This window comes from Vulpes lagopus, chromosome 20, assembly GCF_018345385.1.
Source record: "Vulpes lagopus strain Blue_001 chromosome 20, ASM1834538v1, whole genome shotgun sequence".
Taxonomy (NCBI): domain Eukaryota; kingdom Metazoa; phylum Chordata; class Mammalia; order Carnivora; family Canidae; genus Vulpes; species Vulpes lagopus.
Genome location: NC_054843.1, coordinates 25,003,007 through 25,030,175, shown reverse-complemented (window position 1 = coordinate 25,030,175; position 27,169 = coordinate 25,003,007). Strand labels below are relative to the sequence as shown.

General features: G+C 36.2%; 1 pseudogene; it reads left to right on the top strand.

Annotated features, from left to right (window-relative positions):
• Positions 1-4,228: 4,228 nt before the first annotated feature.
• Positions 4,229-5,495, top strand: LOC121479481 (annotated as a pseudogene).
• The last annotated feature ends 21,674 nt before the right edge of the window (positions 5,496-27,169 follow it).

Sequence of the window (27,169 nt, the reverse complement as noted above, 5' to 3'; positions counted from 1 at the left end):
TGCCTGTGTCTCTGCCTCTCTCTCTCTCTGTGTGTGTCTCTCATGAATGAATAAATGAAATTAAAAAGAAGAGAGATAATTCCCTTTAACAGATCCAGTGTGAGCTTTAAGTGCCATATATAGGACTCTAACAGGGCAGAATTTCAAGGTCTGGGACCTATCTTCTGTTGCCTGTCTTTTTTTGTTTGTTTGTTTTTTTAAGATTCTATTTACTTATTCTTAGGTTAATTCTTAACAACCAGGCTAACAAAAAGGTACTCAATACATACTTTCCTTATATCAAACAAGCTAATATTTCAGTACAATGTAACTATACAGAATATATACAATACACATATGTTCACAAAGCAAACACTATAGGCTCAGAACCTAAGAACCTAAGAACCTCCCACACATGGGGGATTCTTGGTAGCTGCAGATTATCCGAAGTTCCCCATTCTCCCATAATTTAGAGTCACCTCTTCTGTATTCCTTTTTATTGTTGGGATTTGGATACATTTGCTAGGATACCCTTATGCTTCTTAGACCATTCATGTTGGCTCTTTGTCTCAGTGCTTATATTTGGATCTTACTTGTGTCTGACCTGTTGAAATTTCTGTTGCCAGCCAGCTTATGCTGAATCCTAACCAACTTCCAAATCTCTGTTATTCTAAAGGCTAGCTCATGTTGGGAGTCAGTTCTTTCTCATAGCCTCGTTTTCTTTCAAGTATCTTTCAAGCCTTGTTTAAAAGTTAAAGGTACAATACAGAGCACTTTATTGCTACCTATTACTGAGTCCCATTTATGTGATATTTCTCATATTTATCCCCAACAACATTGAGGTAGACTTAATGAAGGAAGATCTATCCTTGTCAGCCTTTGAATTCTCTATGCCTTCTTTCTAGCTTCCAGCACAGTGACAAACATGGTGGACATTTGATAAGCAACCAGTGGGATCAATGCAGAGTTCATTTGGAAATTGTCACTGTGCAAGGCATTTGTCTTAGAGGGACGAGGAAACCTTTATGTTATCCTCACTGTTGATTCCCATGCAGCCGGCTGCTTATGTCATTTCAGAACTCAGCGATTGTTATTGAATACCTTTCAACTCTAGAAATCAAAGGATTTTTAGGAAAGTGTCTTTATACTCCAGACTGAGTGACTTGCCAGGAACCATCACTGGTGTTTTTGTAATTGTCCAGTAAACGATATATTTCAGGAATGTGGACACCTAGGGTTTCTGCTTAAGTTGTTCCTTTTAATCCTATCAATTTATTCTTTTCCTCAAGATTATTAAATGAAGCTGTTGCTCCCTTCAAGTCTTCTGGTTCTTAGGCTGAGAGCATAAATAAGTCGCTTTAAATGCCAAAGTCTTGGATAATATTTTTTTCATATTTGTTTTAGCCTAAACATTCGTTTGTGATTTAAGATAAAAAAATAAAATAGTTCACCCCATTGTACAGATTATATTAATAGGGCACTTTATGGTAATATAGAAATTAAATGGTAAACACTTATTTGATATCTTGAATTTAGGAATTCATATTTTTCATCGTAAGGAGAAAATAGAGTAATATATATAGAAGGACAAAAAGTAAGAGAAAATTTTGAGGTAAAAAAAGGAGAAAGGAGATACTAAGATTGCATTATGGATACCATTCAGAATACCAGCTATAAAAGTGTTAGATGAAACAAATTTGTAAGCAGCTAACAGAACTAGTGACTGTTTAGTCTAAATGCTGAATTAAATTTTTATTAGGAAATAAATATTGGCGCATATTACATTTTACTTTTTGAGGAAATTCTTTTTTTTCTGTTAATAATACTGTATAAAAATTTTATGATGAGGAGATTAAAGTTAAGTATTACATCATTATTTTGTGAGCAGTTTAGAATAAATGAACAAATGGCCTTTCTAAATTCTGGAGATATAGTACGGTATTTTAAATAATAGTATTTTAAATAATGTTATGGTATTTTGAATAATAGTATGCTATTATTTAAAGAATTAGGGGAGTTCTTTTTCAAAGAACTAAGTTCTCTGAGGCATTAATATGATATTAAATCTAGATTATGAATTTTGATGTCCCAAGGCATATGCAGTCTTCTTAAGAAGCTATAACTTTTCCATTTAGTATCTGGAAAATTATTGAGTTACACCGTTTGGGCCTCAGATGGGAGCAAATTCTTTTCCACTTACCTCATGTTTTCATGTGGGGCACTTCTGCTAGAGTAACCCTCTTGGCCTCTTATCCCACCCATTATTCATTGCAATCAATGAGACAAAGTCAGTGTCCTAATTGATAAGTGATGTCTATGTATATTTTCTCTATTGGACCCCTGGGGATTAACTCTTTTTTCCTTCTCACATTGCCTTGGGAAAGTGTGAGTGACCAGTCTTGGATAAGTACATCTATCCTGCAGATTCAAAATTTTCTTTGGTAGTCTTCCTAAAGTATAAAATGTGTGTGTGTGTGTGTGTGGGGGGTAGTTGTGGTGTGGGAGCAGGGGAGGTAGTAAGCCTTTTGGCCGCAGAACTAAATTCACATTTTTCAATCAGCTTATAATAATAAAGCCAATATTTTTTATTTCTTTTTTTTTTTTTTTTAAATTTTTTTTTTTAATTTTTATTTATTTATGATAGTCACAGAGAGAGAGAGAGAGGCAGAGACATAGGCAGAGGGAGAAGCAGGCTCCATTTTATTTCTATTTATTTTCTCCATCTTATTTCCCATTTGTTCCAAAATCATCAGGGGAAGAAAGTAATTCTTCCAAACCTCAGTGTTTGTTGTAATAAATTAGGTCAGTGGACTATTACCATTTATTTAATAAATGATGCCGTGAATAATGCCTCATTTCAAAAGAAGGTTTTCTAGAATGTTGGTCTACCCAGACTAGGACATGCTTACCCAATGGTGTTATTTATACTTATCTAGAACCTTAAGATCTCATTAGTAGGTATCTTTTAAAATTCTGGCCTAAGAAATACATAGACTTCTTACTAAATTGCTTTGTTGGGTTAATATTTATCAGAAAATATGTCCTGAACAAAGCAATACTTAGGAATTAGCAAACTTCTTTATTTCTGCGCTCTCTCTTTTCTTGTCCACCTTTGGCCATGGAAGATCAAGTTAAGGATGGATGGGGGAAATATACGCAGGGTAGGTTAAGATAAAATCCAGATTTAATTAATATAATGAGAAATTACGATGGCCTAACTGTTCCTATGTTCAACAGTGAGATTCTTCTAGGAATGAATACATTTTGTTTCTTTTCATTTCTCATTCTGATGGTCTTATTCTTTCCTAACAAGCTCATACCATTTTGAATCCTCCTAAATTTCTTGAAAAATAAGTAATGTTTTGTAAAACAAAAACAGCAATAGCAACAAGCAAATATGAAGAACTGAAATTACATTTATAGTAAATACTCTGATCAGTAGGGAATCAAATGGGTTGCATGCTTCTCTGGTCCATAGAATTTTTAGTATACATATAATTTATTGAAATAAAAATATAAAAAAAACCCACATTTTTTTTTTTAAGTAGGCCCTTTCCCCAGCATGGGGCTTGAACTCATGAGCCCCAAATCAAGAGTTGTATATTTTACCTCCTGAGCCAGTCAGGCACCCCTTGAAATAAAAATATCAGTATCGTCTACTTGGGATATCCACTGGAAAAGTAAATAAATAAATTTTTAAAAGTACTTTTTGCTAAAATTGTCTTTATAAAATTGATTTTAAAATCTTGAAATTGGGATTATTTTCTGCCATATGGTAGACTTTGAAGACTATTTTGGTAAAAGATACATCAAAAGAGACAATTCCTTGCAAAGCAAAACATCTTTAATCACTAACAAAAGGCTCATTAATGAGTCAATAAATGTAGAAGAACAATTACATCCAGAGAATAGGGATTGCCAAATATCAAACGATTTTATAGGGGAGATACATTACTTCTGAGGCAGTCAAACTATGCCTTTAATTTATATAGAGGATCTATTCTATTAATTGTTTAAGATAGCTATTTAAAGTTACATTTAGAAAGACCAGTGACATTTTCTTCATGGTAGTTAATGTGTAATTAATATATATTAATAGGTTGTAGATATGTTATTATTCTTAAAAATTTATTCCCAACTCTTTTGTAAAATAGAGCAATAAGGTTATCAAAATAGAAGTACAGGTGTCTGGGCCCACTGGCTCTGTGCTCCGGCCTGCAGCCCCCCCTCCACCTTCTCGCCACCCAGCATGGCCCTGTTGCCCTCCGGCCGTGTCCTGTCCAGGGTCACCGCCGCCTTCCACCGGGCCTCACTGGTGTGGCTTCTGCAAGATCCAGTTCCTGGTGGATCCATGTGGAAATGGGGCCCCTAGGCCCCATCCTGGGAGTCATAGAAGCCCTTAAGAGAGACACCAACAGCAAAAAGATGAATCTGGGAGTTGGCGCCTATCGGGATGATAATGGAAAGCCTTACATGCTCCCTAGGGTCCGGAAGGCAGAGGCCCAGATTGCTGCAAAAAATTTGGACAAAGAATACCTGCCCATTGCTGGACTTGCTGAATTTTGTAAGGCATCTGCAGAACTAGCCCTGGGTGAGAACAATGAAGTGTTGAAAAGTAGCCGGTATATCACCGTGCAGACCATTTCTGGAAAGGCGGCATTGAGGATTGGAGCCAGTTTTCTGCAAAGACTTTTTAAGTTCAGCTGAGATGTCTTTCTGCCCAAACCATCCTGGGGAAATCATACACCGATCATCAGGGACGCTGGCATGCAGCTCCAGGGGTATCGATACTATGACCCCAAGACGTGCGGCTTTGATTTCACAGGCACTGTAGAGGACATTTCAAAAATGCCACAGCAAAGTGCTCTTCTCCTGCATGCCTGTGCCCACAATCCCCCGGGAGTAGACCCCCGTCCTGAGCAGTGGAAGGAAATGGCAACAGTGGTGAAAACAATCTCTTTGCATTCTTTGACATGGCCTACCAAGGCTTTGCCAGTGGTGATGGTAACAAGGATGCCTGGGCTGTACGCCACTTCATCGAACAAGGCATTAATGTTTGTCTCTGCCAATCCTATGCCAAGAACATGGGCTTATACGGTGAGCGTATGGGAGCCCTCACTGTGGTCTGCAAGGATGCTGATGAAGCTAAAAGGGTGGAGTCACAGTTGAAGATCTTGATCCGTCCCATGTATTCCAATCCTCCAATCAATGGGGCCCGAATTGCCTCAACCATCCTGACCAGCCCTGACCTGAGAAATGGTTGCAGGAAGTAAAAGGCATGGCCCACCACATCATTAGCATGTGGACTCAGCTGGTCTCCAACCTCAAGAAGGAGGGCTCCTTCCACAACTGGCAGCACATCACTGACCAGACTGGCATGTTTTGGTTCACAGGACTAAAGCCTGACTAAGGAATTCTCCATCTACATGACAAAGGATGGCCACATCTCCGTGGCAGGGGTCACCTCTGGCAATGTGGGCTACCTTGCCCATGCCATTCACCAGGTTACCAAGTAATTTCCCTTGTGAGAGGAAACAGAGACAACCTTCCTGCCTATGGCCTCTGCTGTTGTGAGATTCACATGGAGGGGGAAGGGGGGTGGATGGTGGTGAGCAGGTCATTTCTTTCAACCACAGTAGTTAACACTCAACCACTGGATGTGTTTTGCAGAAAAGAAGGTGTAGTGAAATAGGGCAGAGGCACCTGTGGTGGGTGTCTGAAACTCTGGGGCTCAAAACCAAACTCCTGCTTGTCCTTTAACTCCAGCTGTTCCAAAAGAGTTTACATGTACAAGAAAGACATAGCCCAAAATATCCTGTCCATCATATTGCAATATTTCAGAAGCTTTAACTGCAGCCCCTTACCAGTGGTTTTGGGGCACCTCTGTAGATCTAGCATGAGAATAGCACCTACAAGAGGTAGGTGGGCAGAGCCCATTCTAACATCAGCAGGCAGCCTCGTGTTTGTCCTTCCGTGACTGAGCAAGCTTGTCAACAGACCTCATTACAAAAATCATGTTTCATGAAAACCAGCAAGTCCGCTGCCACTGCAGCAAGGAAAATAAAAGATGCTATTTCCTGTCATATAATTAAGGTTCTTCTTTTCAGTACTTTTGGCCATTTTAATGTTCCTTTATTTTCCCTTATTGCTGTTCTTTTCCTTAGGCACAGAGATCTGTAACTAGTCTAGATTTTCATCCTGTTCTAGTCCTTGATTGGCCACCTGCCCTGTCCTATAGAATTTACTTACTGGAAGAACTAAGAATATAATTTACTGCTCATCCCATATCCTCACCTTTCTCATCAAAGAATAGTTCAGCATCCTCGTCAATGATTGATTGTCTCCTGTCGGGATGTCGCCTCTGCCTGGTTGGACCTCTTCATTCAGTACTGTTGTGCGGTCTCTCATCTCACATCATGAGTGGACAATGCAGGGCAGAACCAGGAAAGCAGATATCTGGGTTTTGGTTTTAACCTTTGTGTGCTGCCTGCTGGGCTCAGGCTTCACCCTTTGGAAGATAACCACCCTCTGCTCCAATCATGTAGACTTCTTGCAGCTTGGTTTCTCTGTGAAAATAAAGTTACTGTAGACTGCCCTCCCCCCCCGAAAACAACAACAACAACAACAAAACAAACAAAAAAACAAAACAGAAGTATAAACTAAGAGAAAAATTTAGTTATTTTTTTAAGGAAAAATTTAGAGAAATACATATACTTCAAATCTAGGTTCCCCAGTATCCTTAGGAAAAAAATCTGTTTTAAAATCACTTGCAAAGCCTTGCAATGGCTAACTCCTGTCTGATTTCCTATATTTTATCATGTTATTTCTTTCCTTCACACACCACATTTTTGGCACACTGTCCACTTCTCAGGTCTTCAAACCCTCTCCATTTTCCTGACCTCAGGGTCTTTTTTTTTTTTTTATATATACAGTATTTTTTTTAAATTTTTATTTATTTATGATAGTCACAGAGAGAGAGAGAGAGGCAGAGACACAGGCAGAGGGAGAAGCAGGCTCCATGCACCGGGAGCCCGACGTGGGATTCGATCCTGGGTCTCCAGAATCGCGCCCTGGGCCAAAGGCAGGCGCCACACCGCTGCGCCACCCAGAGATCCCCTGACCTCAGGGTCTTAAATCCAATGTTCCTTATGTGACATTCTTCCAGGAATGTTCCTCCTCCTCTCCTTCTTCTTCTTCTTTTTTTTTTTTTAATTGGGAAGCTCCATATCCTTCAAGGGTTAGTGTCATCTTAAGTGTTTTTTTCTCAACAGGCCTTCTCTCTCCATACTCACATGGTCCGCTTGTTCCAACATCCAAGAATCTGTGATTCTTATGATAAATTGTGGTCAGTCATTAATAAATACAAGGGACACAAGGGGCCCTCAAAATTTATAGTTCTTATTTATAGTCCAAATAACGAACTCAACAAATATTTTGACTATTAAAGTTCTGTATACATTTTAAAATAATTTTAAATCATGAATGATTTTCAGACTTAATGCAATGAGTTGTATTTCCATAGAGACCATGTTATATTTAATCATATAAAGTTTCTGTTAGAGATGGACTTCTGTAAACTTGACAAAACTATAAAACTGATAGATTAAGAAATAAAATTTTGCTGATTACTTTTCAAGTTTCCACGCTTTTGGTTAGATGTCTGGAAAAGGGGCAGGTAGATTATTGTTTTTTTTTTTTTATTTCAATCATAATAATATATTCTTCTAGGAATTTCAGAGCTAAATTTAAGGCCAAGGATAATATCAATATTCACCATTCATTCAACAACAAGTATTTATTGAGCATCTTTCATGTGCTAATGAGAAGCTGGACAAATCTCAAAAGCAGTTCTCCCATTAATCAATTCATCAACCCACATTACTAAATTCAGCCAATTTACCAAGTTCAATAATTATTGATAATTGTTTCCTAGCAACTTTTTACTATGGATTGTCAATAAACTATAATTTTCTACATTAGAATTGGGCAAATTATTTACATTTGTTCAACTGTGCTGCTATGCCTTTGTCCTTAATTACTTTTTTTCTCTTTTTACCCTATTTTTAAAATGTATTTTCCCCCTAATTTATTAAGATCATCTCAAATTTTATTTTCATTATTCACATTTTAAAAAAGCCAGTGTAAACTTGAAATAATAAGAACTCCTTCTTCTTTTGTTTGAGTCATTGGTAAGCATATTAATGGTTGTGTGACATCAGGCCTGATTTCTATGGGCTGGTTCTCAGAAATGCTTTCCAGGAAGATTTAAATCATTGTTAGTAACTTTGTCATGTGAACTTTTATTGCTTTGTGCAGCCACCTACAGAAAGGGCGGTGGAAAGAGTGTTCTTAAATTTGGGATTGTAACCTCCAGAAAGCTTTAAAAGAGACTGTAGACGAGGAGACTGAAGTACATGAAGCATTTTCTATGTATTTTACATCTATTAAACCTTTCATTCATCCCTCACCTTTGTCAGGGAGCTAGCATTTTCCTTAATGAATGGATAAGGAAACTAAAGTTTGAGGAAATAAGAATTTACTCACCTTTCCCCCCTCAGGTTTTTACACTTTACTATTTTACATCTGCCAGAAATAGCAAGAAGTGCTTTTCAAAGATAGACGTGAGTACTCTGTTCAATACAGAAATAAGTTGTTTGAGATTTATTTTAAGGCATGGTTGGCCGATTTTAATTTCTTAAGAAGATAAATTTAATTTAAGAAGATAAATTTCTTAAATTTTTTTTTTTTTTTTAATTTTTTTTTTATTTATTTATGATAGTCACAGAGAGAGAGAGGCAGAGACACAGGCGGAGGGAGAAGCAGGCTCCATGCACCGGGAGCCTGATGTGGGATTTGATCCCGGGTTTCCAGGATCGCGCCCTGGGTCAAAGGCAGGCGCCAAACCACTGCGCCACCCAGGGATCCCAAGAAGATAAATTTCTTAAGAAGGTAAAAGGTATTGGTATTCTTCTGGCTGGTCTAAGAATTAAATTGACATGGGACAAATTAACAGGAAAAAAACAAAAGTTTAATAACATATATACTTGTTTTATACTTAGAAGGCGGCCCTGGAAAACTGAGTAACTCACTGAAATGGCAAAAGCCATCACCTTAAATACCATCTCCAGCTAACAACAAAAGAAAATGTTGTGGCAGAGGGAGAGCTCAGTTTCCGGAGAATACTGGAAAAAGCACAGTAAACAAGGGTAAAATTGTTATGCAGATTTGTCATTGCTTTCTCCACTGATCACAGCTCCTAGAGATTGAATCATCCTCCTCTTCTTGGTCTAGCCAGGGAGACACCCTTACAAAAGGCAATTTCCCTTGTACATGTAAATGTTTCTTACAAAAGGGTAACTTCTACTCAGTTTTCAGAGCTTCTCTTGTGTCTGCAGTTTCTTAAAGATAACCAAATTAAAATAATCAATGTGGCAAAAAGGCATTTCTTGGGGGTGGCAAAGTTTACTACCCTATAAAGGTAAGAGGTGAAAGGAAAACAGATTTTTGGGTTGGGGATGTATTTGTTTTCCACTGTTGGTAAAACAGATCACTACCAATTTAGTAGTTTAAAATAACCCCATGTATTATTTCATAGTTCTGAAAATCAGAAGTTCTGGTTGGTTCAGATAGGTTCTCTACTTTGGGTTTCACAAGGCCAAAGCCAGGATGTCAGTCCCTGAAAAATGATAATTATGTGATGCAATAGAGGATTAGCTAAAGCTACACTGGCAATCATATTGCAGTGTAAACGTGTCAAACTGCAATAATATTGCAGTGTAAACGTGTCAAACTGATATGGGAGAGCTTGGTTCTTTTCTCATGGAGTTAAAGAATGAATCTCGCGACAAAGGAGAGTGAGTAAAGCGATAGAAGTTTATTAAGCAAATATACAGAGAAAGCTCTCAAAAGGGAGAAGGGTCCCGACAGGGTTGCCACTGAAAGGCTTGTAGAGTTGGTCTTTTATTGAAAGCCAACTAGGGAACCTAAATCCTTTTAACATTATCTATTGATATCACCATTGAGTAAGGACTAGTGATAACACCTTCGATGGCTTACTTCCTTTTTAGGGTCTGATAATTCTTTGTTGGTCACAAGTGGCTGTTATAACAAGACTCCACCTCTGGCACCTGGGACAGGATGGTCTGGTTTATTTATCTCTAATTTACTTTCATTTCCACATTTTTTGGGATTTTTGTGAGCCTGATTCTGTGGCCCCCTACCTAGCCCTGCCTAGCCTCATTTGTCCCTAACTCAAAGCCAACATATTGTCCACAAACTGGACATTATGTCCATTGTCCATTGCACAATGTTATAATTCAGTTGTAGTTCAATAATGAAAAAAAGAGGGATGCCTGGGTGGCTCAGCGGTTGACTGTCTGCCTTCAGCTTGGGGCATGATCCTGGTCCCAGGACTGAGTCCCACATCAGATTCCCTGCAGGGAGCCTGCTTCTCCCTCTGTCTGTCTGTCTCTCTGTATCTTTCATGAATAATAAATAAAATCTTTAAAAAAATCATGGAAAAATGATGCCAATTTCAGGATTCCTAGATGGAGGCTTTGGGAAGGACCCACTGTGGGCTCATTCGTGTTGTTGGCAGAATTCAATTCTTGTGGTGGTAGGACTGAGATTCCTGTTTTCTTGGTTGCTGTCAGCTGGGTGCTGCCCTTAGGTGCAACAGAACCTTCTCTTTTCTTCTCTGGTTCTTGCACATGGGCTCCTACATCTCAGAGCCAGCAACAGTGTATTGAATCCTTCTCACGCTTTGATTTCTTTTGCCTTTTTCATCTTCTTCCAGTTGGAGAACGTTCTCTGCCTTGAAAGGTTCATGAGATTGAATTGGGTCTGCCCAGATAATCCCCAATAATCTTCCTTATTTATAGTCCGTAACCTTAATTATATCTGCAGTCCTTTTTGCCATGTAATGTAATTTACTCATAGGTCCTGATGTGGTTTTGGAATATAGGTGAGATTTTTTCCCCCTGTAGTAAAGCATTAACATTAAGATAGTTGGCAGTTCCCCTCTGGAAGTTAGGTTATTGATAAAAATGCTTTTGTTCTTGTAAGTCACTAAGACATTTTGTAAACTGAGGGAGGCTCATGTCTATCGGACTATAATCTCTATAAATTAACTATTTGTTTTTCCTTTCCCTTAAGCTTTAGGGCAGCCAGGAGTGCCTGAGGAAAGTCACATATGTCTTACCTAGGGGGAAGGTCGTTTGTGAGTGTGAGCTTGTGCTTTGTCCTCAGCTGGCCTTCTGTTCCGTCAACAGGTCCCAAGGATCAGGCCATGGAAATTTTGGGGGGACCATTCTACCACAGACAAAATAAGGGTAGAAGAGGGAGAAACTTTTTCTCAATTTAGAAGTATATTTGAGGGAATTCTTAGAACTTTTTTGTTAGATAAAATTTACCCTACACGTAGAATTTCCTACTTGATGATTGTTTTCCTGCTTAGTTGGAATTTGTGGGTAAATAAATATACAGAACTATAGTCAAGGGTCTTTTTATCTTCCATTTCTGGTGTATGCTGATTGTACTTTGGTTTCTTGCTTCTAATTTATAGCTTTGCAAGTATAATTAAGTATAAGTTTCGCAAAATATTTTTGCTTGTCCATTTGGAATACATTTTCCCTGATTACTACATATTTTTGGTTTATTGTAGCTTCATTTGGATTACTGCAGTGATTAACATTATGGCTGAGCACAGAGGATTGAAAATTCTAAGTATCACTTCTAAAGATCTGAAAATTGAAGGAGCAGACTGTTGGCAGTAATGAGTTACAAATGGCAACTTGTATTTTGTTTGGAAAATCACTTCTTTCCTTGAGGAATTATGTTTTGTATTGATTTTCAGAGTGGTCTTCAGAGAGGTACTTGTGATTTTGAGGAACAGTGTAATTGTATCTTCAAATTAAATGTATTATAGACCGTTGATAGCATATTTTCTAAGCTCTTTAAATTAAAACTAACTTTACCCCTGTGCCAAAGAATCCAAGTAGTTCAAGGTTAAACAGTGTGTCACTGTGATGTCAGGTATGCCTCAACTTTACTCCATTAAAAAATGTTCTAGTCCATGGTTTCTTTTCCTACTTCAATAGAAAAACGTTGACATAAATTAAAAGTGAGCATTGACTTGCTCTTTTGGGAACTGCCCCCTCCTTTTTTCCTGTACTGACATTAAAATCATTCATTTCATTTTGCCTAGAAACAAAATCTGTTATATCAGTTTTCCATGTACATTTTGCCTGAGAAAAAATGTGGAAGACAGCTGTTTTAATGTTGAAATGGATCCAGTTTCTATTAAGTATGTCCTCAGAGCTTTTGGGGGTTTATTTTTAACTCTGACAGAATTAATTTAGAATAGGACATAAATGACCATTCTGTCCCTGTCTAATTTTCTGGAGAATGTGTGGTCACCTATGCTTTTGATTATGCAGTAGAAATGTGCACTTTCAAGTAAACACAGAAAGTATTATTGCAGGGCACAACAATGTGTCTACTCAACTCCTTCTGCAGTCATTTGAGTTGACTAACATTTTCATTTGATTAAGAATTTAAAATAAGTTAGTCATTCATTTAAATCAGTGCACCTGAGGCACCTGGGTGGTTCAGTGGTTGAGCGGTTGTCTTTGGCCCAGGTCGTGATCCCGGGGTCCTGAGATTGAGTCCCCCTGGGGCTTCCATAGGGAGTCTGCTTCTCTCTCTGCCTGTGTCTCTGTCTCTGTGTCTCTCATGAATAAATTAATTAAAATCTTTAAAAAAAAATCAGCGCACCTATGTTATGTAGAAAGCCTATACTCTAAGACATTGCTATTGTTTATATATTAGGTTGTAGTTGGTGGTGAGAGGGTGAGGTGTGAAGAGAGATGTTGCATAGAGTTCCATGGAGAGATTGCATACCTGTGAGATTAGGTTCCATTTTGGGCTTCAGGGGCGCCTATGCATTTTTTTTATGACTTTATCAGATAAAGAGCTAACAGTCCTTAAACACTTCTGAGGAACCCGATGCCCTCTCACTATATTCTCTGCATGTAGATTACGCCCCCACTGCACTGACCATGTGTGCCCATGCCTGCACTGGCAGCGAAGGTAGGGACAAACCATGTTCTCTGTGTTCCATTCTTCACTTTGAAAAAGACGAGAAAAGAGCCCTGGCCCCAAAGTGGGCTAGATCTGAGTTTGAATCATGGCTTCAATACCTCTGTGTCCTTCAATGGTCTCATTTTCCATGTAAAATGAAGGCAATAGTATTGAGCACTGGAGATCATTTATGTAAAGCACCCTGCACATTTATGGTCTTATAGGCAGTTAACACATAGTAGTAATTATTATTGTTACTACAAAAACCCTCCTGTTGCTGTATTTGATTAATATATTCCATCTATGAGAAACATATATGAATAGAAACAAAGTAGTTCTTTATTATTGTTTAAAAAAAGTCATGTTTAGAGCCCCACACTGCAGGTGGTTTCGTGAACACAATGGGCTCTGAGTATGTAGGTGCTGCTAGAGGAATTTTCAGAGCTCAGCTCTATCTTTATAGTTTATTAATCTGCTACCATGGAAACAGGTATTTAATCCTTAAAAACAAGAAAACAGCTTTCAACAATGCACTATTTCAAATGATGTGATGATGGTGGGAAGTATTTCTTTCTTTAAAAAACAATATGATTTTTTTTAAGTGACTAACCTCATTTTTGGCAATCTGATTTGAGTTTCCATGGAAACAGAAGTGACAGCTGAGACCTCCAAGCTCTTGTAACTAGTGGGGCTCAGGTTAAGTCTTGCAAATGTCAGTTGTCCCAAGGCACCTAGAAGAGCCAATAGAAATAAGAGTCAGCTGAGCTCCAGGGAACAGACAGGAACAATAAATCAAACATTTACAAAATTATATATACACAATGCTATGGGTTTGAGAAAAGCATGTGTGGTGGATATGAGAGAGACTCATGAATGCAATTCAGAGTGAGAGGTTTTGTAGTTCTACCTCATTCTAAACACCCTTTTCTGAATGGCTAAGCAACTTAATTATTTGTAATGTATTTATCTTACACTGATTATAGGAATATTGGGGAAGGAAAAAAAGTGGAGAATAAAGATATCATATAATAGTCCTATTATTTATTAGCATGAGAACTGTGAAAGGAGAATAATTAAATAAAAATTTATAAAAGTCAAATTATGAAGACAAATGTGTTCATCTGACATGGGCCCAAGTACTTCTTTGGGGGCTTTTATTATTAGTCTTTGTAGGGAATTGTCTAATTCTTAATATTGAATAATGACATTATATACTTCTCAGGCTGACTGATATAGAAGTGATTTTCATTGTCTTATTTTAGAAAGACTTCTCAGTAATTCCACATCTCATCAAAGGAAGAAACAGATCAGGATTTCCCATCTTGTGTTCCTAATACATACTCTAAAACAGACCACTTGTTCCCCCCAGCTCTAGTATATAATGAAAGTATGTGAGTGTTACTGGCAAGAGTTGTATCTCTGAATTGCTTTGTCAATGGAGAGGATTATCCAGTTTAGGTCATTCTGACCACCAGATCCTTTACTAAAAATCTTATTTGGGTCCTACAGGAATCTAAAGGAATTTATCTAATTACCTAAATAAATCTCTAAATATACAACTATCTAATATCTAAAGAGATTTCTATCAAAGAAGATTTTATAAAGAAAGCAAAAAATTTGATTGAGAAGGACTGAGTTTGCTTTATGGCATGCACAATATATAATTTCTCAATATTTGAGCATACACAGATACACAAGTAGAATGTGATATACAGATGAAAAGTTATCCCACTAAGGAATTATTTTATTTTAGGAAAATTTTGTTAATTATTTTTCTAATTCTAATTATACTGTCATGTGCTCTTTTTGAATCTTTTAAAACAAAACTAAACAAAGGAATTAAAAAGAAAATAAAAGTCATGCACAAGCTCTACATTCAGTTTGTGTATAAAGCATATATATCTAATATAATCATCTCATGTATCCTTATATAAATTTTAACTTAAATGTAATTGTAGCATCCTTTCACATATTTATTTTCAGGTATATATGTATGGGAATTTGTAGCATAATATACATATTCTATCTAACCTACTTTATTTTTTGATGGGCATTTTCTTTTTATTTAGAAACCTAATATTATTATATTATTCTTTTTAAAAATTGCTTTAAGAACAATTCACATGAGATCTATATTCTTAACAAATTTTTAAGTATATAATATGGTGTTCTACTACAGATACAGTGTTGTATAGCAGATCTTTGGAGCTTATTCATCTTGTGTAAGTGAAACTTTATGCCCATTGATTAGAAGCTCCCATTTTCTCCTTCTCCAGCCCCAGAAAACCACCATTCCACTCTATAATTCTATGAGTTTGACTATATAAGATACTTCATATGAATGGAATCATGCAGTATTTATCTTTCTATGACTCATTTATTTCACTCAACATAATGCCCACAAGCTTTATCCATATTTTTTGGTTGTTGCAAGATTCTAAGAATGAATAATATTCTATTGTGTAGAACATTTTCTTTATTCATTCATCTACTAGTGGACATTTAGATTGTTTCCATATTTTGGCTATTGTGAATAGTGCTGCAATGAACATGGGAGTGCTAATGTCTCTTTGAGATCCTGACTTCAGTTCTTTTATATACTCAGAAGTGGGATTAATAGATTATATGATAGTTCTATTTCAGTTCTTTGAGGAAACTTTATACTGTTTTCCATAGTGTCTGCATTGTTTTGCATTCCCACCAACAGTATTTGAATTTCTTCACATCCTCACAACACTTTCTTGTCTTTGTTTTTTTGATAATAATCTTCTTTACAAGTGTGAAGCAATATCTCTTTGTGTTTTTGATTTACATTTCCCTGATGATCAGTGATGTTGAGTGTCCTTTCACATACTTTTTGGCCCTAATTATATTTTTTTTGGGGGGAAACATCTATTTAGTTCCTTTGCTCTCATTTTAATTGGAATATATGTTTCTTTGTTATTGAGTTGTAGTTCATATATTTTGGATATTAACCTCTTATCAGATAACAGATATTTTCTCCCATTGCGGAAATTGTCTTTTCATTTCACTGATTATTTCCTTTTTCTGCAGAACCTTTTCAGTTTGATGTAATCCCACTTATTTTTGCATTTGGTGCCTATACTTTTCAATGTCATATCCAAGAAGTCATTGTCAAGACCAATGTCATGAAGCTTTCCCTCTGTGTTTTATTTTAGGAATTTTACAGTTTCTTCAGGTCTTACCTTAAAAATCCATTTTAAGTTGATTTTTGTATATGGAATAAAATAAGGATCCAATTTCATTCTTTTGCATGTGGGTGCTTATTTCTCCAATACCATTTGTTGGAGACTATCCTGTCCCTATTGCGTATTCTTGGCACCTTTATTAAAGATCAGTTTACCATATGCATAGGTTTATTTCTGGGCTCTTGATTCTCTTCTATTGAATATATATACATCTGGCTTTATGTCAGTACCACACTATTTTAATTATTGTAGCTTTGTAATAGATTTTGAAATCAGGTGATGCTTATAGCTTTTTTTCTTTTCCCAACAAGACTGATTTGGCATCTTTCCTAATGGTTCTACATGAATTTTATAATCATTTTTTTCTATGTCTGTAAAAAAAAAAAGCCATTTAATCTGCTTTGTTTTTGACCTCAAATATGTCATTAATCTTTCCATGGCTAAAACTATAAACTCAGTATTAACTTTTATAGTGGTTTCATAATATTCCAATGTATGGATATGCTACATGTCATTTAAAAAAAACAATTTTTAGGGCACTCACATTATTTTTCTTTTATGTTCTTTACAGATGTCTTAATAATATCCTCTTACATACCTCTTGTAAATATTTGTGGTTTTTATTTGGGATATATTTCTAAAAATGATATTTTCTAGCTGGGGGGTGTGTAGATACTTAAAGTTTTAGGTAATAATTGCAAATTTTTCCCCAGAATTATCCTAGCAGTTTATATCATTTCTGCAGTTCTTGAGATAACTCACATCCGCATCTTCACCTGAACCTCATCTTGTCATTAGTTTTGTATATCCTTTACTACTGATTGAACTTATTTCATATGTTAAATGCCAACTTGTTTTTCATATTTTATGAATTGCTTGTTTATTTTATTTGCTCACTTTTTTACTGGAATTTCTTTTTTAGATTTTTACTATGGTTTATAGAACTCTCTATATAGGAATAATGTTAGCCTTTTATAAAAAATATATTTTCCAGATTATGTGTCTTTTGCATATGAAGTTGGTTTTTTTTTTTTTTGACTTTGCTGTCTTACTCATTTGTGTGTTTGTTTTCTTTTTTTCTTCTCTAGGTTTACCAAGATATTGACAAATAAAATTGTAATATATTTAACATATATAATGTGATGATTTGATATATGTATACCTTATTAAATGATTCCCACAAACAAGTTAATTAACACATTAATTACTTCACATAGTTTTTTTGTATGTGTATGTGAGATTACTTGAGATTTACTCCCTTAGCAAATTCTAAGTGTGCAATACAGTATTACTATTTTTAATCTGTTTTAAATGAAATATAATTGATATACAATATACTATTTGTTTCAGGTGTATATCATAGTGAGTTAGTGTTTTTATACATTCTAAAATAATTTCCACAATAAGTCCAGTTAACATCTGTCATCATACAAAACTATTACAATATTATTGACTACATTCCCTAAGCTGTACATTATATCCTCATGACTTATTTATTTTATGACTGGAAGTTTGTGCTCTTTGACCAGCCTCTCCCCATTTCCCCCACCCTCCAGCCCTTGGCTACCACCATTGTACTCTGTGTCTTTGACTTCAGCCTTTTAATTTTATTTATTTATTTCACATATAAGTAATACAATAGAGTATTTTATCTTTCTCGGGCTTATTTTACTTAGCATAATGCCTTCCAAGTTAATCCATGTCATCACAAATGGCAAGATTTCCTTCTTTTGTATGACTGAATGATATTCTGTTGTACATATTTACTACATTTTCTTTATCCATTTGTGCATCTACACTTAAGTTGTTTTCATACCTTGGCTGTTGTACATAATGCTGCAGTGAACATGGGAGTATATATATCTCTTTGAGACAGTGATTTTGTTTCCTTGTATATATACCCAGAAGTGAGATTGTTGAATTGTATGGTAATTCTATTTTTAATTTTTTAAGAAGCCTCCATTCTGTTTCCCATAGTGGCTGTACCATTTTATATTACTGCCAACAGTGTATGAAAGTTCCCTTTTCTCCACACCCTCACCAACATTTGTTATTTCTTGTCTTTTTGGTAATAGCAATCCTTACAGGTGTGAGGTAATATCTGATTGTTGTTTTGATTTGCACTTCCCTGGTGATTAGTGATATTGAGCCTCTCTTCATATACCTATTGGCCATTTGTATGTCTTTTTAATTTAAAATTTTTTTTTGCTATTGAGCTGTAGGAGTTCCTTATATATTTTGGATATTAGTCCCTTTTTGGATACAGAGTTTGCAAATATATTTTCTCCCATTCCATAGGTTGTCTTGAATTTCATTGATGGTTTTCTTTGCTGTGCAGAAACTTTTTAATTTGTTGTGGTCTCACTTGTTTATTTTTGCTCTTGTCATATACAGTTTTTCTAATTTAGAAAATTTAATTTTTATGTAGTTGTATCAGCCTTTTTCCTTAAGGGTTTTGCCTTTTTAACTATTAATAGAAAGGCTTTCTCTATCTTTTTTTTTTTTTTTAAGATTTTGTTTATTTATTCATGAGAGACACAGAGAAAAGGCAGGGAGAAGCCACTTCCTGCAGAGAGTTGGATGTGAGACTTGATCCCCAGAACTCTGGGATCACATCCTGAGCCGAAGGCAGATGCTCAACTGCTGAGCCACCCAGGCATCCCGACTTTCCCCATCTTAAATTTATATCAAAAGACCCTTAGATTTTCTTCGGGGTTTATAGTTTTTTCCATTAATTTTAATTAATTTATAGTTTATTTTGATATAAATTTGGAAGTATGAATACAACGATCTCTTTTTAGGAAATCTAAGTTATTTAATTTCACATTAATTTTTTCCTGATTTGAAATAGTTTTGTTATCACTTACTAGATGCTTAGATTAAGCATTAATCTATTAATAAGTAATCTACTGTGGTAGCAATATTGTACTATTTATTAAAATTTTATAGTACATCTTTATATTTTATAGGAAAAGATCCTTCTTATTAGTTTTTGTTTTCACAAATTTTGAAATGAAGCTGAGTTTTACAATTTAGTTCCAAAGCAGAACTCTCATTCAGATTTTGATTGGAATTTTATTGTTTATAGATTAATTTGGAGAAATCTGATATATTTATCATATAGACACTTCCTATCTGGAAACATAGCATTAGTGCATTTTTCAATTCATCTCTTATTTCCATTAATAAAATGTGTATTTTTATGCCCTTAAACCCAGCGTTTTACTTTCTTAGCCCTTTAGCAGTGTTCCTTCATTATATCAAGAGTAGAACTTTATGGACCATTGCTATTAGGTTACCAGCTTCTCAGCTCCACCACTTACATCACTCTGGGGTTTTCTATGTACCTGTTCAGTTTCAACAGTTGGTAGCAAATCTGGCAACGTTTGCATTAACTGGAAGTTTGCCTAGAGTCACACGGTCATGGGAGAATGGCATTTCTACAGTGAAAGAGAGAAAATTCAGTTGTTTTTACTTCTTCATTTCTTCGTCTAGTTTTCAATTAGTTCCTGAGATAAATTGTTCTGGCTCACATGTTGCAATTTTATGGTGATTACAGGGTGTGAACTGAACAAAGAGGAAGGTTCCTATGACCACTTGTTTTCCAGGGGAGGCTGCATTCTACCATTATAGGTCTATTCTTTTGGTTTAAGGCTCTGTCTCCAACACAATGAAAATAATTCTTGGAGTTATAATTCCTTATACTATTATAACCTAGTCACACTTTAGTTAGCAGATTATTTCCATCTGGATTGCTAGATAAGAGAAAGTCCTGGGCATGATGAGACACTGGATATGTAAGTTTTAATAGTGGGGTGGTGTTACGAGTAGGTGTCTGGAAGGGTGGACGATGGCAGAGGGCTGTGGGTAATAAGGGGACATCACAAAATTACAAAGTTGGCGGAAGAGGTATGGTCTTTTTGAAGGGAGAGAGAGGATATTAATGAGAAGTTAGGAGAACTCAGAAAATGAAACTTCTTTTTATGTTTATAGCTTGTCCTGCTTAATTGTATAGAAAAATTGCATGAAGAATAGAGGAAAAAAGGGGGTGGAGGTTATAGCTGCTTTTACAGTAAGATCCATTAAGTTTCCTTCCCACTAGTGCAATCTAGCCAACAGAAGGCAGGGTTATTATTGCTAAAAAGCGAACCAGCAGCAGGGCTCCTACTACGAATAGAATTCTACTGTCATCAATGCCATCATTTTTAGTGACACATTGAAATAAACATCCAGGCCAGAGTAACTTCTTTAAAATATCTATTTCCCTCAGCTAATCATTAGGATGATCATTCAATACTGCATTTTCTAATAAAATATTGCTACTTTATTTTACCTAGTCATCTATGTGGCGTCATTACTGATGAGACCAAAAGAAAAAGTTACTTCCAAGCAGCTACATTTCATGTGCAGCACACACAGCTGCCACTTGAAGCTCAACTCACAATCAATTTGATAAGTCAATCAATTTTCATTTTGTCTTCATCTCCTAGGTAACCAGAGCATCCATCCAGACCCTTGCCAAGGGAGAACATTTAAAAAGTAATATGTATTCATAATCGGTTTTCTTCTAACACTGACTTAATAGAAAAGCAGGGAGCTACCCATACAGTATTTTAAATCATAGTAACACAAATTTTCTTTGATTCTGGAGAGAGCTTGAGGAGAAACATACTATAGGATATAATATGGTTATATTTCAGCCTCTTACGAGATATCAGGAACAAAAACTGCACCACCTGCTATGTCTATTATGTGTTTAATGTGAATAACAAGCATCGCACTGCCGGTTATTAAAACAAATTGTAAGTCATCTGACATTATACTTATAACCCATCCCATGCTTCATGATTCTGAGAAAGACACAACTTGGAGCAGGGGGAGTTGCTTTGGGACAAACCTTTTGATGTGAGTACAAAGCATCTGGGCCCACAGGAAGTCATTTATCTCCCTCCAAATCCCTGAAAAAAAAAAAAGCATTATGTAAAATATAATTATAAAACAGTATTATTGGCACAATGTGGTGGATGAAAATTTTTAGCAGTTGCAAAAAGCATTAAATTTTGCCTTATTTGAAACCTTGTGCTGTGTGAAGTCATGAGAAAAATGGAATATTTGGTGTTTTTAGGAATAGCTCACATCTAGAAAGTCATGGATCTTTCTAACTTTGTTGATACATGCCACATTCAAATTCCACTGACTGCACAGGCTTCAAGTTCAGCTGTCCACTTATGTGGACACAGAAAGTTTTCTTATTAGCAAGTTTTTCTTTTTTTTATGATGTTATTTATTTATTAATGAGAGACACAGAGAGAGGCAGGGACACAAGCAGAGGGAGAAGCAGGCTCCATGCAGGGAGCCTGATGCAGTACTCGATCCCTGGACCCCAGGATCACACCCTGGACCGAAGGCAGGTGGTCAAGCGCTGAGCCACCCAGGCGTCCCAAGCTATTGTTTCCTACAGGATGTTTTAACTCATGTCTTGCAATGGTTCAACACTAAATATACAGTGAAGAATGTACATGTAAATATACATCAAAGAGGAGTAATGTTTGCTACAATCGAGAAAAGGAAGAATATGAACATAAAATAGTATGAATAAGATTATTAGTCCATGATTTTTCATGTTAAATATCCTTTTTGCTTGAATATTTTGAGGGGTTTGGAAAGTATTTAAGGTCCTGGTTTTATATCCAAAACCAAGATGGAGGCAAAAATAGGACACAGCATGCTCTTATGGGGAGACCACACACCTAAAAATCTGTCTTGACTCTTTTAAGGTCCTTCAACGAGAACTTGAAAAAAGTCACTCATTTCTCTTTGGGCCTCATCTGTAAAATGAAGAATATTGATGAAGAGAATATTAAGTTTTCTCCAAGTCTAAAATCCATGTTTTTATCTAATAGATTATGAGCATTTAAGGAGTTCTTTCTACATATACATATACCTACACACACAGAGAATATATTTATTCATCTGTTTTAATTTTTATTTATTAATTTTTTTAAAGAGAGAAAGATGTACACATGAGCAGAGGAAGGGCAGAGGGAGAGAATCTTAAGCAGACTTCATGCCCAGCATGGAGCCCATTGTGGGTCTCCACCTGGGGCTTGATCTCACAATGCAGATGTCACATGACTGGAGCCAAAATCAAGAGTCAGATCTTTTTTTTTTTTTTTTTTTTTTTTTTTTTAATTTTTTTTATTTATTTATGATAGTCACAGAGAGAGAGAGATAGAGAGAGAGGCAGAGACACAGGCAGAGGGAGAAGCAGGCTCCATGCACCCGGAGCCCGACGTGGGATTCGATCCCAGGTCTCCAGGATCGCGCCCTGGGCCAAAGGCAGGCGCCAAACCACTGCGCCACCCAGGGATCCCTCAAGAGTCAGATCTTAAACTGACTGAGCCACTCAGGCACCCCTAGACACCTAGTTTATTTAAAATGCTCTCAGAGTCTGAGCAATGTATAACTAGATATTTAATCATATGCTTAAATAATTTAATCATATTAATTTATTTAATAAATTTATTCGATAAATAATATAAATACAAAAATTTAATTAAATAAATAAATACTTATTTGGTAATAGAAGTTTAACAAGATTTATATTAGAGGTTCAAAATGGTATTTGGGTGTATAGATAGTCTTTTTTATTTCAAAAAACCAGGATATAGTATCAAAACAATGGTATGTATTTGGATTTAAATCTGCTTGAGTTCATTTTATTTCATATCAACCTGAGATGAAAGAGCCAAATGTCAGAGGGTCTGGGACCTTTTCACCTAACAGATGAGCTCCAGTGTGTCAATTAATGCAAGGCTCATGAGGTTATTGAAACCTAAATAAATACATTTAATTTTTCCAAAGTGAATAGGTACTGTGGACTGAACAGAGTATTTTATAAACTCATTACCTGAAGTTTCAATTCCTGAGGAATTAAACAAGAATGTAGTGGTAAACGGTTAAACATTTCTGGAAGCTCCTTTATTTTTCTTGGTAAGCATAACAAGAGAGCCTCTTTGCTAAGCATAACAAGAGACAATACAGATTCAATTTAATAAGACCTTTGTCTCCTACAGAGCTCTTTGAGGCTACCTTGTTGTCCTTGCTGAAAAGAATAACAATATACAGGACTTGGAGAAGTCTTATGTTATCAGGATTCAGACCTTCCAAATCTCACAAAAATGTCTTTGTTATAGATCACACAAATATAAAATATGTTAATTAATATAAAAATATAAAATAAAAAATATTTTCCTTTCCTCTCTGGTATCAGTCTCTGTCTTTCTTTGTCTCTCTGTATTTCCACACTTGGCTGTAATGGTTGGGAAGAGGCACAGTGAGAATCACCATAAGTTGCAGGTCTTGGAAGCGAAGAAAATTTCCTATCAACTGCTATATAGATCTTTTATATCTTTTTTTTTTTTCTGCATGGAAAATGAGAGGGTTGTGTTCAGCTAACATACTGGTATAGAAGAATATTTAGTTACATCTTTATACACTATACACTAACAGTTCCATTACAGTTCAAATAGTTTTGACGATTTTCAGTGCTTAATTTAAGCATGTTAGATTCTAGAAATATGGGTTGGATAAAAAGTTGATAATTAATCCTAAGAAATTTTTAAAAAGTTGATAATAAATCCAAAGAAATTTTTGTATTCTTGAAGGAATCATGTTCTTTTAAAAAATTTTTTAAATTCAGTTTGCCAACATATAGTATAACATCCAGTGCTTATCCCAGGAATCATGTTCTTGAATGATATTAAATAACAGTCCCGGGATCCCTGGGTGGCGCAGCGGTTTAGCACCTGTCTTTGGCCCAGGGCGCGATCCTGGAGACCCGAGATCGAGTCCCACGTCGGGCTCCCGGTGCATGGAGCCTGCTTCTCCCTCTGCCTGTGTCTCTGCCTCTCTCTCTCTCTCTCTCTCTCTCTCTCTCTCTCTGTAACTATCATAAAAAAAAAATAGTCCCAACTCTCATGCAGCTGGGTAAGTTCTTGGCTTGGCAGTTGCCGCCACCTTAATTACTTCTAACTGTTCCTATATCTTTGGGTCACTCCTTCAATGTTCTAGGTCTTGCTGGAGAACAGTTGACCAGCCAAGCCTGGGTTTCATGCCTGTGGCTGAATTGCAGAAAAGTTGGAAGAGTTCTGAAGTGAGATGTGGAGCCCTGGATTTCATTTACTTCTGTAGACCTCCAAGTGAGGTGAAGGTATCCCATACGTTTAATATTCAAGATCTTTTGTACTCCACCTAAGCCTAACTCTTCAACATGATTACCTGATTACCTCACCCATGTCTCTAGGGCTTCTGCTCAACTGAATGACTTATTCCTTGTATATGTTTTATGGCATCTAATCTAGTTACTCTTCCTCATTATCATTTTATTTTCTCCACAGAGGACTTTTTATTTTTACCTATGATCATGTGCTACTTGTCTTTGAATGTCTAACTTAAATGACTTAAGCTGTATTAAGATTTTATTCTTCTCCAGGCCAGAAATAAAATCTTTTTGAAAAGATCAAACAACAATTGTTGGTAAATTGAAGTGTGAAATGTAAATATAGTCTGAAGGATAGGAAAAAAATGGGAATATAGAAAGGATACGATAGCAAGAGAGAAAAACTAAACAATAGTGTTTTTTCCTCAGGACTCTTATTTCCTTTTATCTCATGCTAAGGTTGTCAATGTCTATGCTTTCTTTATACTTGTTTGTGGACTTAATGCAACTTGAGGGCAGGAACCATGCCTGATTATCTTGAAATCCTCTGCAGGACCCTGTACAGTGCATTAGCAAGAAGCAGCCTCTCAGTCTAGAGAAGGAGGTAGTGACATAAACTAAGGAAATATACAGTGCTAAGTGGCCTGGTGTAAGTCAATAAGACGCACAGTAGAGACACAACTGGGGACACAGTGGGGAATCAGGTCAACTCCTGGGGACCAGGAAAAGCATTCAGGGGGGTTTGAACTGGGAATTGAAGGATGAGTGCATTTTTGCCACGTGGACCAAGCAGTGTTTAGATTTTGTCTTTAATATGAAGAGGAACTTTTTAATAGTAAACACTTTCCAACAAAGACTAAAATGCCTCATGAAGTCATGGACCTGGAGGTGTTTAATCAGAGGCCAGTTGACTTCTTTCACAGGACTATATTCACCCCTTAGTTGATATCTCTGAGGACTTGAAAAATATGAATTTATATGATTCCTATCACAAAATCCTAGAGAAATTTAAAGATTAAAAAGTGATTTGAGTAGACAATTTTTAATAGCTAAATATATATAAGCAAAAAATCAACTTAAAACCATTTTTTTGACTTGCTGGAAAACATACTTTTTATTCAGAGAGAAAAACATGAAGAATTATTTTTATAATCAGAACACTGAACAAATGAGTCTACATATCAATTGTAAAGCAACTTCAGTTTTGTTCCTCACTTTTTATTCAAATCCATCCTGTGGGACTGGTTTTTCTGCTTCCTCTGGAGAAAATTTCAGATTGCTTTAGTTTTACAAATAATCTCATTTCAGTCATTGGTATGTCTAGGTATGTGTAGTAGCAAGCAATTTTGTTTTAAAGTCAAAGCATTTCCCATTCCACAGGAGGTCTGTTGAAGTCCAGAATGAGGCATGGCCAGTTTCTCATTCCCTTAACCATAGTTTCTATCTCTCCTCCTTTTTCTTGCTATGTTTTTGGCTCCAGTAAGATCATGCAGAGAAGGAGAGCAAGACTACTTGATTAATCTTGCCATCAGCATTCTTTGCTTGGCAGATGGAAAATGGCAGGCCATACGTTCCTTGTAGAAATCCCCTCAGCCAGAAATCTCTCACCTGCGTTTTTTTGACATGGATGGTCAATCTCCAAGTGACCACATTGGGAGACCTATATCAGCCTCTGCAAATGGACCTTTTGAATTTTTTTTTTTAAATCATGCTCAGATTGAGAAACACTCCCTGCTCTCCTCTGTAGCAGGAGAGGCAAAAACAGCCGCTCTTAAGTTTTTTTTGGAAGTTATTTTCTGCCAAATATCCAGTTTCAACTTCCTAGACACTTGATATTAGTGCTAAAATAAAAGTTGCAAAATTGGGTTTTGATGGTCTTCTTTTCTTTTTTCTTTTTTCAAAATTTTAATTTATTCACGAGAGACACACAGAGAGAGGCAGAGACATAGACAGAGAGAGAAGCAGACTCTCTTCGGGGAGCCTGATGTGGGACCCTGGGATCATGACCTGAGCCGAAGGCAGATGCTCAACCACCGAGCCACCCAGGCACCCTTGATGGTCTCCTTTTCAAATGGTGTTATGCTTCAGTGGTCTACAACTGAGTTTGGAACATGATAATAATGAATATTTTTGACTTTGGGCCTCAGTCATAACTGATACCAAATCCTATTTTAATATCCCTCTTAGGATCTTCCTAAATAAACCACAAATGTGAAATTCACTAGATAATTGCTAAATGTATAGAAGAATATCATAGGCTTCTTTCTTGATCTGCAGGAAATATGAGGCTATGATAAAGCTCTATTAGTGTTATAGTCTTAAGGTATTTTGGGGTGGGGAGTGCTTTTCTGCTTGTCTTTCCTGGTTTCCTGAAGTCCTATATGAACTTTGGTAATGTATGTTACTTAGCGGGGTCAAAATCTAATTAGCTACTTATTGCTGTTCCCATTTGTCTCTCTTGTTCCAGGAATTCACTTTTTTTTAGTCTGTATTTTTGCCATGGTATCATTCAAATAAAAGGAACACATTAGCTCTTCCTCTCTTGTGAACTTTAAAAGATTCCTTGGGGATTGACAAAAAGGTTCACCTGATTTCCTATAAAGTATTTCTCCTTGTTCTATGGAAAATGGGCTTCCTTAGCTTCCCCACACTGGTAATAAATTATTAAAGAGGTCTCACG